We start from the raw sequence: 12,968 nt of genomic DNA on the forward strand, positions 1-12,968 counted from the left end.
ACTTTCTTGAAAAATATTTCCATGGATGAATTTCTGGGTTAAAAGCCACATACGTTAATCAATACTTCTAGCATATATTGTCAAATTTTCTTCTTGAAAGACTGTAGCAATATATACCCATCCACACCAGAAGTTCATTTCTACACACCCTGGACAACACTCTGTATGACAATCTCTGTTTGCTTGTTTTGTTTGGCACTTAGGTCAGTTAAATGGGTATCTTACTAGTGTTTTAATATCATTGCTGCATTTTATTGAGGGAGACTTACTGTCCCTATTTTAATTTTTCTAGTGGGGAGATCTATAATATCAAAAGGTCTATAAATTCACTCATTCCATTTTGTTTTATTCTACTTATTTGAAAAGGAGACTCTGGGAGGCACAAACAGTTTAAGGGCTCACCTACTAGATGAAAGGTTCTAACTACCCAGGGGCTCCTCAAAAGACAGGCTTGGCAATCTGCTTCCAAAAGGCCACAGCCTTAAAAATCCAATGGACCAGTTCTTCTTTACACCCATGGTGTCTTCATGAATCATGTGCTAGGAGAAAAAAAGACCCCAGATTCAAACACCTTCTATAGAGACCCTTTTATTAACCCTTAAACAGGACAAAGACAATCATCCAGGATGAGGGAAACCATCAGCACTTACACAGTGCAGATGCTGAATGGAGTCTGCTGACTCTCAGCAATGGGAGTAATTATATACCAGAGAAAACAAAGGAAATTATCACAAAATCATGATTGGGGACAAGTAAATTCATCAGTGTCATGGGTAGTACAACAGAATTGGGAAAAGGACCATGATTGGGATATGTAGCCAACTGTAGGTTAGAAGGGTTATCAGATTGGGTCTGGGGCTTGACCACTTGGCCACATGGTGATCAGGGTATGACTCATGACCATGCAGCTCTGAGTCACAGCCACAATATCAGGACTCCGACCTTTAACTTAAATTAGATAACATGTGGCTATTTTTGGTAAATCCTTAAGGTTATACCAAGCAATTTCTCTAGTTTTGTGTGAGCATAATTTACTTTTACCATACTGTTCCTGAGGGCAAACTACTCCTCCCTAGGTTTGCTCCCAGACTTGTCTATGCATAGCCAGACTGCTGGTTTAATGATAAGAAAAAACTTAAATGCCATCTGAACTTATGTCAAGACTCAAAATGGAGTTAAGCCTCCCACTGTAGACCACAGCCTTCCACAAACCAAGTGCTTTACAGTGTAGGCTCTAATACAGTTGGAATTGACTCAATGTTGTTGTTGTTGTTAGGGGCCGTTGAGTTGGCACAGACTCATAGCAATCCTGTGTACAACAGAATGAAATACTCCCTGGTCCTGTGCCACCCTCACAAACCTTGCTGTATTTGAGCCCATTGTTACAGCCACTATACAGCCATCTCCATGAAGGCCTTCTACTTTTTCTCTGATCCTCCACTTTACCAAGCATGATATACTTCTCCATGGAATGGTCTGTTCTGACAACATGGTCAAAGTTGGTGAGATGAAGTCTGACCATTCTCACTTCCAAGGAACATTCTGACTGCACTTCCTCCAAGACAAATTTGTTTGTTCTTCTGACAGTTCATGGTACTTTCAATATTCTTTGCCAACATCACAACTCAAAAGCATGAACTCTTCTTCAGTCTTCCTTATCCGTAGTACAGCTTTCATATGTGCATGAGGCAATTGAAAATACTGGCTTGGGTTGTTGTTGTTGTTGTTATGTGCCGTCGAGTCAGCCCTGACTCATAGCGACCCCTCCTTGGGTTTCCGAGGCAGTATCACTACGGAAGTAGGATTGCCCAACCTTCCTTCCGGGGAGTGGCTGGTGGGTTTGAACCGCCAGCCTTCTGGTTAGCAGTCAAGTGCCTTAGCCACTATGCTACCAGAGGCTTGGGTTAGGCGCTCCTTAGTCCTCAAAGAGACATCTTTGCTCTTCAGCATTTTAAAGAGGTGTTTTGCAGCAGATTTTCCTAGTGCAATATGTTGTCTGATTTCTTGACTGCTGCTTCCATTGGTGTTGATTGTAGATCCAAGTAATATGAAATCTTTGATAACTTCAGTCTATTCTCCATTTATCATGATATTGTTTATTGGTCCAGTTGTGAGGATTTTCATTTTCTTTATGTTGAGGTGTAATCCATAGTGAAGACTATAGTCTTTAACCTTCATCAGTAAGTGCTTCAAGTCATCCTTACATTCAGCAAACAAGATTGTGTCATCTGCATATCACAGGTTGTTAATGAATCTTCCTCTGATTCTGATGATATAGTCCAGCTTCTTGGATTATTTGCTCAGCAAACAAACTAAATAAGTATAGTGAAAGGATACAACCCTGATGTACTCCTTTCCTGATTTTAAATCATGCAGTGTCCCCTTGTTCTGTTCAAACAACAGCCTCTTGTTCTATGTATAGGTTCCTCATGAGCACAATAAAGTGTTCTGGAATTCCCATTCTTTTCAATGTTATCCATATTTTATTATGATCCACATAGTCAAATGCTCTTGTAGAGTCAATAAAAAACAAGCAAATATTTTTCTGCTATTCTTTGCTTTCTAAAGCACTTGACTGCTAACCAGAAGGCTGGCGGTTCAAACCCACCAGCCACTCCTCAGAAGGAAGGTTGGGCAATCCTACTTCCGTAGTGATACTGCCTCGGAAACCCAAGGAGGGGTCGCTATGAGTCGGGGCCGACTCAACGGCACATAACAACAACAACAACAAATTCTTTGCTTTCAGCCAAGATCGATCTGGCATCAGTAATGATATCCCTTGTTCCATGTCCTCCTCTGAATCCAGCTTGCATTTCTGGAAGTTTACTGTCAATATACTGCTGCAACCATTTTCGAATTGTCTTCAGGAAGATTTTACTTACATGTGATATTAATGATATTGTTTGATAATTTTCACTTTCTGTGAGATCACCTTTCTTTGGAATGAGTACAAATATGTATTTCTTCCAGAAAGTTGGCCAGGTAGCTGTCTTCCAAATTTCTTGGCATAGGCAAGTAAATGTACCCAGTGGAACATCTGTTGAAACATCTAAGTGGGTATCCTTTCAATTCTTAGAGCCTTGTAGTTCATCAATTCCTTCAGTGCAGCTTCCACTTCTTCCTTCAATACCATTGATTCGTGATCATATCCCAGCTCCTGAAATAGATGAACACTGACCAATTGTTTTTGGTACAGTGACTCTGTGTTTCCCTTCCATCTTCTTTTTATATTTCCTGCATCATTCAATATTTTGCCCACAAAACCAAAAAACACACTGCTGTCAAGTCATTTCCAACTCATAGCCACCCTCCTTGGGTTTCCGAGGTGGTGCCTCTATGGAAGCAGATTGCCCATAGAATCTTTCAATATTGCAACTCAAGGCTTGAATTTTTTCTTCAGTTCTTTCAGCTTGAGACATGCCAAGCATGTTCTTCCCTTTCATTTTTCAAACTCCAGGTCTTTGCACATTTCATTAAAGTAATTGATTTTATCCTTTTGAGCTACTCTTTGAAATCTTATTCAGCTCTTTCATCTTGTCATTCTTTTCCATTTGCTTAGCTACTCTCCATTCAAGAGCAAGTTTCAGAGTCTCTTCTGACACCCATCTTGGTCTTTTATTCCTTTCTCTTTTTAAAAACCTTTTGCTTTCTTCATGCATGATGTCCTTGATGTCATCCCACAATTCTTCTTGTCTTTGGTCATTGGTGTTCAATGCATCAAATGTATTCTTCAGATGCTCTCTAAATTCAGGAGGGATATAATCCAAGTCATATCTGGCTCTCATGGACTTATTCTAATTTTCTTCAGCTCCAAATTGAACTTGCATATGAGCAATCGATGGTCTGTTCCACAGTCAGCTCCTGGCCTTATTTTGGCTGAAGATATTGAACTTCTCCTTCATCTCTTTCCATTGATGTAGTTGATCTGATTCCTGTGTATTCCTTGTGGTGAGGTCCATGTATATATCCACCATTTATGTTGTTGAGAAAAGGTATTTGCAATCAATAAGTCATTGGTCTTGCAAAATTCTATCATGCAATATCCAGCATCATTTCTATCACCACTGCTGTATTTTCCAACTTCTGGTGATTCTTCTTTGTTTCCAACTTTCAATTCCAATCATCAGTAATAATCAATATATCTTTATTGCATGTATGGTCAATTTCAGACTACAAAAGTTGGTAAAAAGCTTTAATTTCCTCATCTTTGGCTTTGATAGTTGGTGCATATATTTGAATAATAGTAGTATTAACTGGTCTTCCTTGTACATGTATGGGTTTTATCCTATCACTGACAGCATTGTACTTCAGGATAGATCTCAAAACATTTTTTGTGATGATGAATGCTACACCATTCCTCTTCAATTTCTCATTCCCAGAATAGTAGATCATATGATTGTCTGATTCAAGGTGGCCAAAATCAGTCCATTTCAGCTCACGAATGCCTAGGATATTGATCTTTATGTGTTCCTTTTCATTGTTGACAACTTTCAGTTCTCCTAGATTCATCTTATACATTTGATGTTCTGATTTTTAATGGATGTTTGCAGCTGTTTCTTCCCATTTTGAGCCATGCCACATCAGCAAATGGAGGTCCCGAGAGCTTTACTCCATCCACATCATTAAGGTGGCCGACCCTACTTTGAGAAGACAGCTCTTCCCCAGTGATATTTTGAGTACCTTCTGATCTGAGGGGCTCATCTTCTGCCACTATGTCAGAGAGTGTTTCAGGGCTATTCATAAAGTTTTCCATTAATATATCAGACAGTGTTTCACTGCTATTCATAAAGTTTTCACTGGCCAATACTTTGAGAAGTGAATGGCCTCTTCCTTCTTCCAACTCTATCTTTGTCTGGAAGCTCCACCATGGATGATCCTGCTGGTGTTTGAAATACCAGTGGCATACACTCCAGGTTCACAACAACATGCAAGCCACCACAGTGTGAAAAACTGACAGATGAGTGGTATAATTGACTTAGTGGAACTAACAAATACAATTTATTTGAAAGTTACATATTTTATATCTTTCCCTCCAGTGGTTACTCTGAAAATTTTCAAACACATATTGAAATATATTTTTCTAAGATCTAGATTTAACAAATATTCATCTTAACTTAACAAATATTCATTCTTAACTCTGACAAGTTAAGAGCATCAGCACATTTTCACATCTCTCTAATTTCCCCAAACCACCCTGAGTTCAGCAGTTCATTTTCTACCTACAACTATTTAGTCTATAGGCAAGCAACACAAAAGACATTCTTCTGTTCTTCTTCCAATCCAGGAAGGAAGAAGATGGGACAGGAGAGATCATGTACTATGCAAATTGTCTCTGAAGAGGCAAGTTAAGTAAAAGAAATGACTTTTATAATCTCATTCTTTAATCTAACCAGGATAGGAAGGAAGTCAAGTATCCAGCTGGACCAAGAAATGGAAACTAATAGAGAATTTAACATTCACTTTCTCACCTCCAATCTCATATCCTTTTGGTACATTAACTTCATTTTACTCTGCACAAAGAAGTATTCTCTTTTATACAATCTTACAATATAGAAATCTCTTTTGAGAATCAAGAGAATGACCAAGAAGAAGACTAGAGCCTCTTTGTCTCAATTCCAAATTCCCAGGATATAGATGACCTATTCTGAATCAAGTGACTGCCCCCCACATACACATAAATTGATGACAACTGAGGGCAGGATCACAGGAAGGAAATATGCCTGTCCACCTCTGTGACTGTGGCCATATCCTAGAGAAAAACCCAACCCAAGAGATATCGATCAAAGTATGAAACATCCAGAAAGACAGTAGCATTAAAGCATTAGATTAAGATCATTAGAGTGTGAATGAGACTGAAAGATAAACAAGTACAATGATTCTTATCTGTGTACCTTTATCCAAAATACACCTGCCTAGGCTAAGAAGCTCTGGTGGCACAGTGCCTAAAGCATTTGATTGCTAACCAGAATGTTGGCAGTTCAAACCCACAAACTACTCCATGGATGGGGTGACCCATGTCTGTAAAGATTTACTGCCTTGAAAACCCAATAGGGGTTGCTATGGGTCCAAATTGACTCGATGGCAGTGGGTTCTGGTTTGGGAACTCCAATCGGACATACTACATCAGAATCTCTGGGGTAAAGAAGGTAAATAATTGCAGCTTCATGGAAAGGAAATGCTGAGGTCACTCAGCAGTTAAATGCACAACTGGAAATAGAACCCAGAACTCTTTCTAATAAAGGCCTCTGTGTCATCCATGGTGAACCTATTCATGTGAGTCAGGTACTGGGTGAGGTAGAGGACTGGAAGCTCAAATGTGTTCTTGCAAAAAGAGAAAGGCAGCTGGAAAAATGCAAATGTCCTGAGCATGCAAAATTGTCCCAGGAAGGTGATAAATTTCCCTAGATTTTATTATCAAAATGTTCTGAACATTAGTAGGTTTCCTGAGTCGGTAAAGTCTGTTCTGGTTTAAGCCAATCAGCTATGGCCAGGGGAGTAGAAGGATGTTGTATGTTTGGCAATCAGTGGCAAGTTTCCCTTCATGTAAACACAAAATGTAACCCTCTAGTTGAGTTGGAGACAGCAATTATTAGTGTGACATTAGAAGTCCTCTCCCATATCCTAATATCTCTCCTTTACCTATCTATCACATAATCAGATATATTTTTAAATTTCTGTATTTTTTATTTTTAAAATAGAACTTCAAGTGCATAGAATTGGATTAATCATAATCCATGGCTCATGACTCATCATTGATCCAAGCATGGCCTTTCCTTATTTCTTACCTTGTTTGTTTTTAACAATAAGCCTTTCTGAATCCACAGAAATCAGGACCTTGCCAATAACTTTCACAGACTCATGTGTCCTTCTTCCTAATATATGTCTACCTGTCTCTACCCAAAGTAGTTGTTAACATGAATTCTATGTTCATCTTTCATTTGTTTTCCCTTGTATGTGGTTTGATCTCATTTTTACATATTTATATGTGTCCCTAACAAGGTTGTTTTTTTTTTTTAATTTAGTGAATTTTAACTTTGTAACTTTTAACTTTCTAAAACTTTGTTTTTTGAGAAAGGTTTTAGATACTTTTAAAATAACACTTCTTGTAATGTCTGGACTTACTATTTTTACTTTAAATCATATTGCCAAAGGGTCATTTCACAGTGGAGCCTGGCAAGCACCACCTTCATCAAGGGATCAAAGTGAACTTCATCTGTAATGGGTCAAATCAAAATCATGTGCCTGATAGGATGCATTGAAAGAAACACAGCATTGCTTCTGGGATGTTCTTGCCAAAAATGAATAACCTAAATCTAATCATGATAAAACATCTGAGAAAAACCACATGGAGGGCTATGTTAGGAAATAACTCTTCTGTAATCTTCAGAAATGTGAATGTCACAAAAATCAAAGATTAAGGAATTATTCCAGATGAAGGAGACTGAGAAGACATGACAATAAAGTACAATGTGTTATTACACTAATTTTTTTCATCTAAAATGTCTTTTGGAACAATTGACAACATTTGTATGAGGTGAGAGGATTAGATGGTTGTCAGATATCAATATAATTATCTGATTTTGATAGTTGTATTGCAGCTATGTAAGAGAATGTCTTAGTATGTAGAAAATATTGCCTAAAGTAGTTGGGGTTGTGTTAGTTATCTGTTGTTGTTGTTATGTGTCGTCAAGTTGGACCCGTCTCATAGTGACCCCTCCTTGGTTTCCAAGGCTGTATCACTACGGAAGTAGATTGCCCCATCTTCCTTCCAAGGAGTGTCTAGTGTGTTTGAACGGCCAGCCTTCTGGTTAGCAGTCAAGTGCCTTAGGCACTATGCTACCAGAGCTCCTATAACAGAAAAACCATAAATGGGTGACTTTAACAAATAGACTTTTGTTTTGTTTTTCTGACAGTTTAGGAGGCTAGAAGTCCAAATTCAGAACACTAGCTATAAGGGGCAACTTCTCCGTTGTCAGCTCTGGAGGAAGGTCCTTGTCTCCTCAGCTTCTGCTTCCCATTCCCTTGGTGATCTCCAAGTGTCTTGGCATCTATCTTACCCTATCTCTGCTTCTGGCTTGAGTTCAATCTCTTTTATACCTCAAAGTAGATTGATACACTATATACTCTACACAAATCCCATCTCATTAACATAACAGAGAACCATTCCCAAACGGGATTATAACCATACGTAGAGAGATTAGGATTTATAGCACATATTTTTAGAGAACACAATTCAACCCTTGACATTCTACTCTTTGGCACCTAAAAGTCATGGCTTTGCCACATGTAAAATACACTCAGCCCATCACATCACCCAAAAGTCTTAAATCAACTTCAAGTCCCAAATCTCATCCTCTGAATCATCTAAACCAGATATGGGTGAAACTTTAAGCATATTTCATCCTGAGACAAAATTTCTCTTCATCTGTGAATGTAGGTCATCTAGAATACAAGTTATCTGTTTGCTTCTGTACCTAATCTGCTACATTTATATCTGAAAAGTGACTTGTTTGTGACACAGCCTACATTGATTAGGCCTCATTTACTCAACACTGATTCCCAGATGGGACTACATCCACATGTACGTTGCTGTTAGGTGGCATTGAGTTGGCTCTGACTCATAGTGACCCTATGTACAATAGAATGAAACACTGTGCAGTCCTGCATCAGCCTCACAATCCTTGCTATATACCTGAGCCCTTTGTTGCAGCTACTGTGTCAATCAATCTCAATAAGGGCCTTTCCCTTTTTTGCTGACCCTCCACTTTACCAAGTATGATATCCTTCTCTGTAGAATGGTCCCTTCTGACAATATTACCAAAGTAGATGACATGAAGTCTGGTCATTCTCTCTTCCAAGGAGTATTCCAGGTGCACTTCTTCCAGGACAGATTTGTTAGTTTTTCTGCCAGTCCATGGTAGTTTCAGTATTCTTTTCCAACACCACATCTCAAAAACATCAACTCTTCTTGAGTCTTCCTTGTTCATTGTCCAGCTTTCACACACATATAAGGCAATTGAAAATACCATGGCTTAAATTAGTTTCACCTTAGTCATCAAGGAGACATCTTAGCTCTTCAGGACTTTAGAAAGGTCTTTTGCAACAGATTTGCCCAGTGCAGTATTTTGTCTGATTTTTTGACTGCTGCTTCCATTGGTGTTGATTGTGGAACCAAGTAATAATCAGATCTTTGACAATCTTTCCATTTATTGTGATGCTGCTTATTAGTCCAATTGTGAAGATTTTCATTTTCTTTAAGTTGAGGTATGGTCCATACTGTAGACTATAGCCTTTAATCTTTATCAGTAAGTGCTTCAAGTCATCTTCACTTACAGCAAGCAAGGTTGTGTCATCTGCATATCACAGGTTGTTAATGAGTCTTCCTCCAATGCTGATGCCTTGTTCTTCTTCATATAGTCCACCTTCTCAGATTATTTGCTCAGCATACAGATTGATAAATATGGTAAAAAGATATAACTCTGCTGCACTCCTTTCCTGATTTTAAACCATGCAATATTCCCTTGTTCTGTTTGAATGACAGCCTCCTGGTCTATGTACAGGTTCCTCATGAGCACAATTAAGTGTTCTGGAATTCCCATTCTTCTCAGTGTTATCTATACTTTGTTATGATCCACACAGTCAAATGCCTTTACATATTCAATAAAACACAAGTAAACATCTTTCTGATATTCTTTGCTTTCAGCCGAGATCCAATCCACATGTATAGGGGTTAGAATTACAACATATATTTTGGGGGAGCATAATTCAATCCATAACAACTAGGCCATAGGACATATTAGTTTCCTATTGCTGCTGTAAAAATTCATTGCAAATTTAGTAGCTCAAAACAACACAAGTTTATTCTTTGATAGTTCTGGAGGTTAGAAGTCTGAAATAAGTTTTATGACACTCAGGTAATAACAGGACTGCTTCCTTCAGGAGACTCTAGAAGAGAATCTGTTTCTTTGTTTTTTTCAGCTTTTAATTGTTGCTGTTGTTAGTTGCTGTCAAATTGTCTCCTTACATATAACAGAACTAAATGTGGCCCAGTCTCGCACCATTTTCACAATTGTTGATGTATGGGAGTCCAGCTTTTAGTAGTGTGGTACAGTGAGTTACTTAACATGACTGGGTGGGATTATGCCAATGTGAGGTGCTGGTGGCCCACAAAGGAGATTGGATAGTTTGCTAATAAAGTAAATAAGGTGCATAGCACCCTTCACTGGTGGATCCATGCAAATAAGATGTATGAAATCCAAACATGGGGGGTTGGCCAGTTTTGCTATCCCACTAGGCTTAAAATGAATATTCTAGACATGGAGAGCTGGGTATTTCACTATAATCAAGTAGGAAGAGACAGGAATGAAGCACATTCTTTACACTTGAGAGCCACATGCTGAACCTCCTGACTGATAAGACACACACAGAGATGTAACACTTTGCTAAGATGGTGAGAGACAGTGAAAAGAAGTGACAGAGAAATGGTGGCAGCAGAATGAGTAAGCAGGGCAGGAAACAGTACAGTAGGCTTCTGGGTCCATGGAACAAGAAAGTTGAGTACCTTTGGGCAGGAGACTTGCTGGAGGAGTGGGGTGCCTCCAAGTGCTTGGTTGAGCTAATTTTGCTGACCCACAGGGCTAGAGCTGAGTGCTTTGGGGCCAAGATTTACTGGCAGAGTAGGGGTGCCCCTAAGCATTTATTGGCAGAGCTAAAAGAGCTTTGTACAACTTGCCCAAGCAGGGCAGAAGCCAAGGCATCTTGGGGCCAATGTGCTGAGAGCCAGAGAGAGGTGTGCCTGTGGGCACTGCTGAGAAGAAGCTGTCCTGATGAAAGATCTGTATCCTGAGTCATTTCTGATCTTGAATAGTAACTTGTTACTTCACTGATAAAGTGTATAGTCACGAGTATTGTCTGTGAGTTCTATGTGACCGTTTCAATGAAATTATTGAATGCAGCAGAGAAGTATAGTGCCATGGGAAGGACAGCTGGTGTCAGAATTGTAAAAAAGTTTGAAAGGTAGAATTATGTCTGACCTCTGCCTCATATGAATTAATCTTTGCCTGTTGATCTCGATCATCCTCTCCCCTTGTGAAGTTAGAGGAGGTCAGTCACCTCCACCACAAAATTATTCACATGAGCAGCCATCTGTATTCTTTGACTTCTTTCTCCTTCCTTTGTCTTTAGAGTACATCACTCCAATCTCTGCTTCCATCATCACATCATCTTTCCTTTAACTCAGATCCCTTGCATCTTTCTTATAAGAATCATTGTGATTATACAGGGCTCACACAAACAATCTATGTTAATCCTTTATATGGCAAAATTTAACATTCACAAATTCTGTGGACTAGCATGTGAACATGTTTGAGGGGCCTCCAATATGAGATACATAAATGTTTAAATCTACTTGAAATTCTACTTTTAAGGAATATTTTCTTTCGATTCAGGGCCTACTTTTAAATGGCAATCCCTTGGGAAGTGAATAAATAATAATCCCTTACATGTATACAGTATTTGAAGTATTTCAAAGCAGTGTCTCATATCCATTGTTTCTTTTCCTCCCAATATAAGGTAGACAGGACAGATACTATTAGGTTGAACCATAAGAAACTGATAATATCAGACCATCTTCATCCTGCAAATACTAGGTTCTTTATACCTTTCAATCTAATATTATATCCCTATTTTATAGAGGAGGAAATGGGCCTGGAGAGTTTAGTTGACTATCCATGGACCATACAACTAGTAACTATCAGAACAAAACATCAAACCAGGCCTTTTGAATGCCTAGGAAATGGGCCTGGAGAGTTTAGTTGACTATCCATGGACCATACAACTAGTAACTATCAGAACAAAACATCAAACCAGGCCTTTTGAATGCCTAAGTCAGTGCTCTTCCCACCAGGTTCTATGGAAAAAGCTCATGGCATGATTATTATCATGACAAGTTTTGGTAAACTGTGGTCAATTATGTTGCTCTGGTGGCACAGTGCCTAAGGCATTTGACTGCTAACCAGAAGGTTGGTAGTTCAAACCCACCAGTGCTCTGGGAAGGAAGATGGGGCAATCTACTTCCATAAAGGTTTACTGCCTTGGAAACCCAGTAGGGGTAACTATGAGTCAGAATTGACTCTATGGCAATGAGTTTGCTTTTTTGGTTTGGTGGTCAATTACTGTTTAACCAGGATAATGGGAAAGGGGAGAGGGAAGGAGATATATCAATAACTCTAAAGCAGGGTTAAAGAAAATTCAAAGTTAAACGTTTATCATGTGAAGTCAGAGGGGTTAGGGAAACAAGACAAAGGCAGAGTAGGTGGGGGTCTAGGCCCCACTCCTAATCAACCAAAGCAACACCTCCAAGAAGTTAGGCCAAGGTAAGCAATAATCCGTATACTCAAGACAACAGCCTAATGTTCTGAGTTCCTTCGAGTAGGTGAGTTCATTACAGTTGAGCCCTGGTAGCACAGTGGTTAAGTGCTTAGCTGCCAACTGAAAGATCAGCAGTTCAAACTCACAAGAAGCTCTGCAGGAGAAAGATGTAGCAATCTGTTTCTGTAAAGATTATATAACCTTTGAAAGCTATGGGTCAGTTCTCCTCTGTCCTTTAGTGTCATAATGAGTCAGAATTGACTCGATAGCAATGGGTTTGGTTTGAGTTTTACTATACTTTGGCTATAAACATGATTAAATTGCAAGTACAATCACAAATTGGACCAAATTTGTCAAGATGTAGAGAAAAGATAAGGGTTCTGCTGAGATAAGAAAACTGGTTAGTCAAGATGGCCCAAGGCTCAAATATGATGGTGAAATTAGGAGATTTCCAGATAAACAGAAACTAAGACAATTTGTTAAAGCGAGACCAACCTTATAAGAGACACTAAAGGGAGTCCTGGTAGCATAGTGGCTAAGACACTTGCCTGCTAACCAGACGGCTGGCGGTTCAAACCCACCAGCCACTCCTCGGAAGG

Source organism: Orycteropus afer, unplaced genomic scaffold (assembly GCF_000298275.1).
Source record: "Orycteropus afer afer isolate SDZICR_OR568_19922 unplaced genomic scaffold, OryAfe1.0 scaffold00321, whole genome shotgun sequence".
NCBI lineage: Eukaryota > Metazoa > Chordata > Mammalia > Tubulidentata > Orycteropodidae > Orycteropus > Orycteropus afer.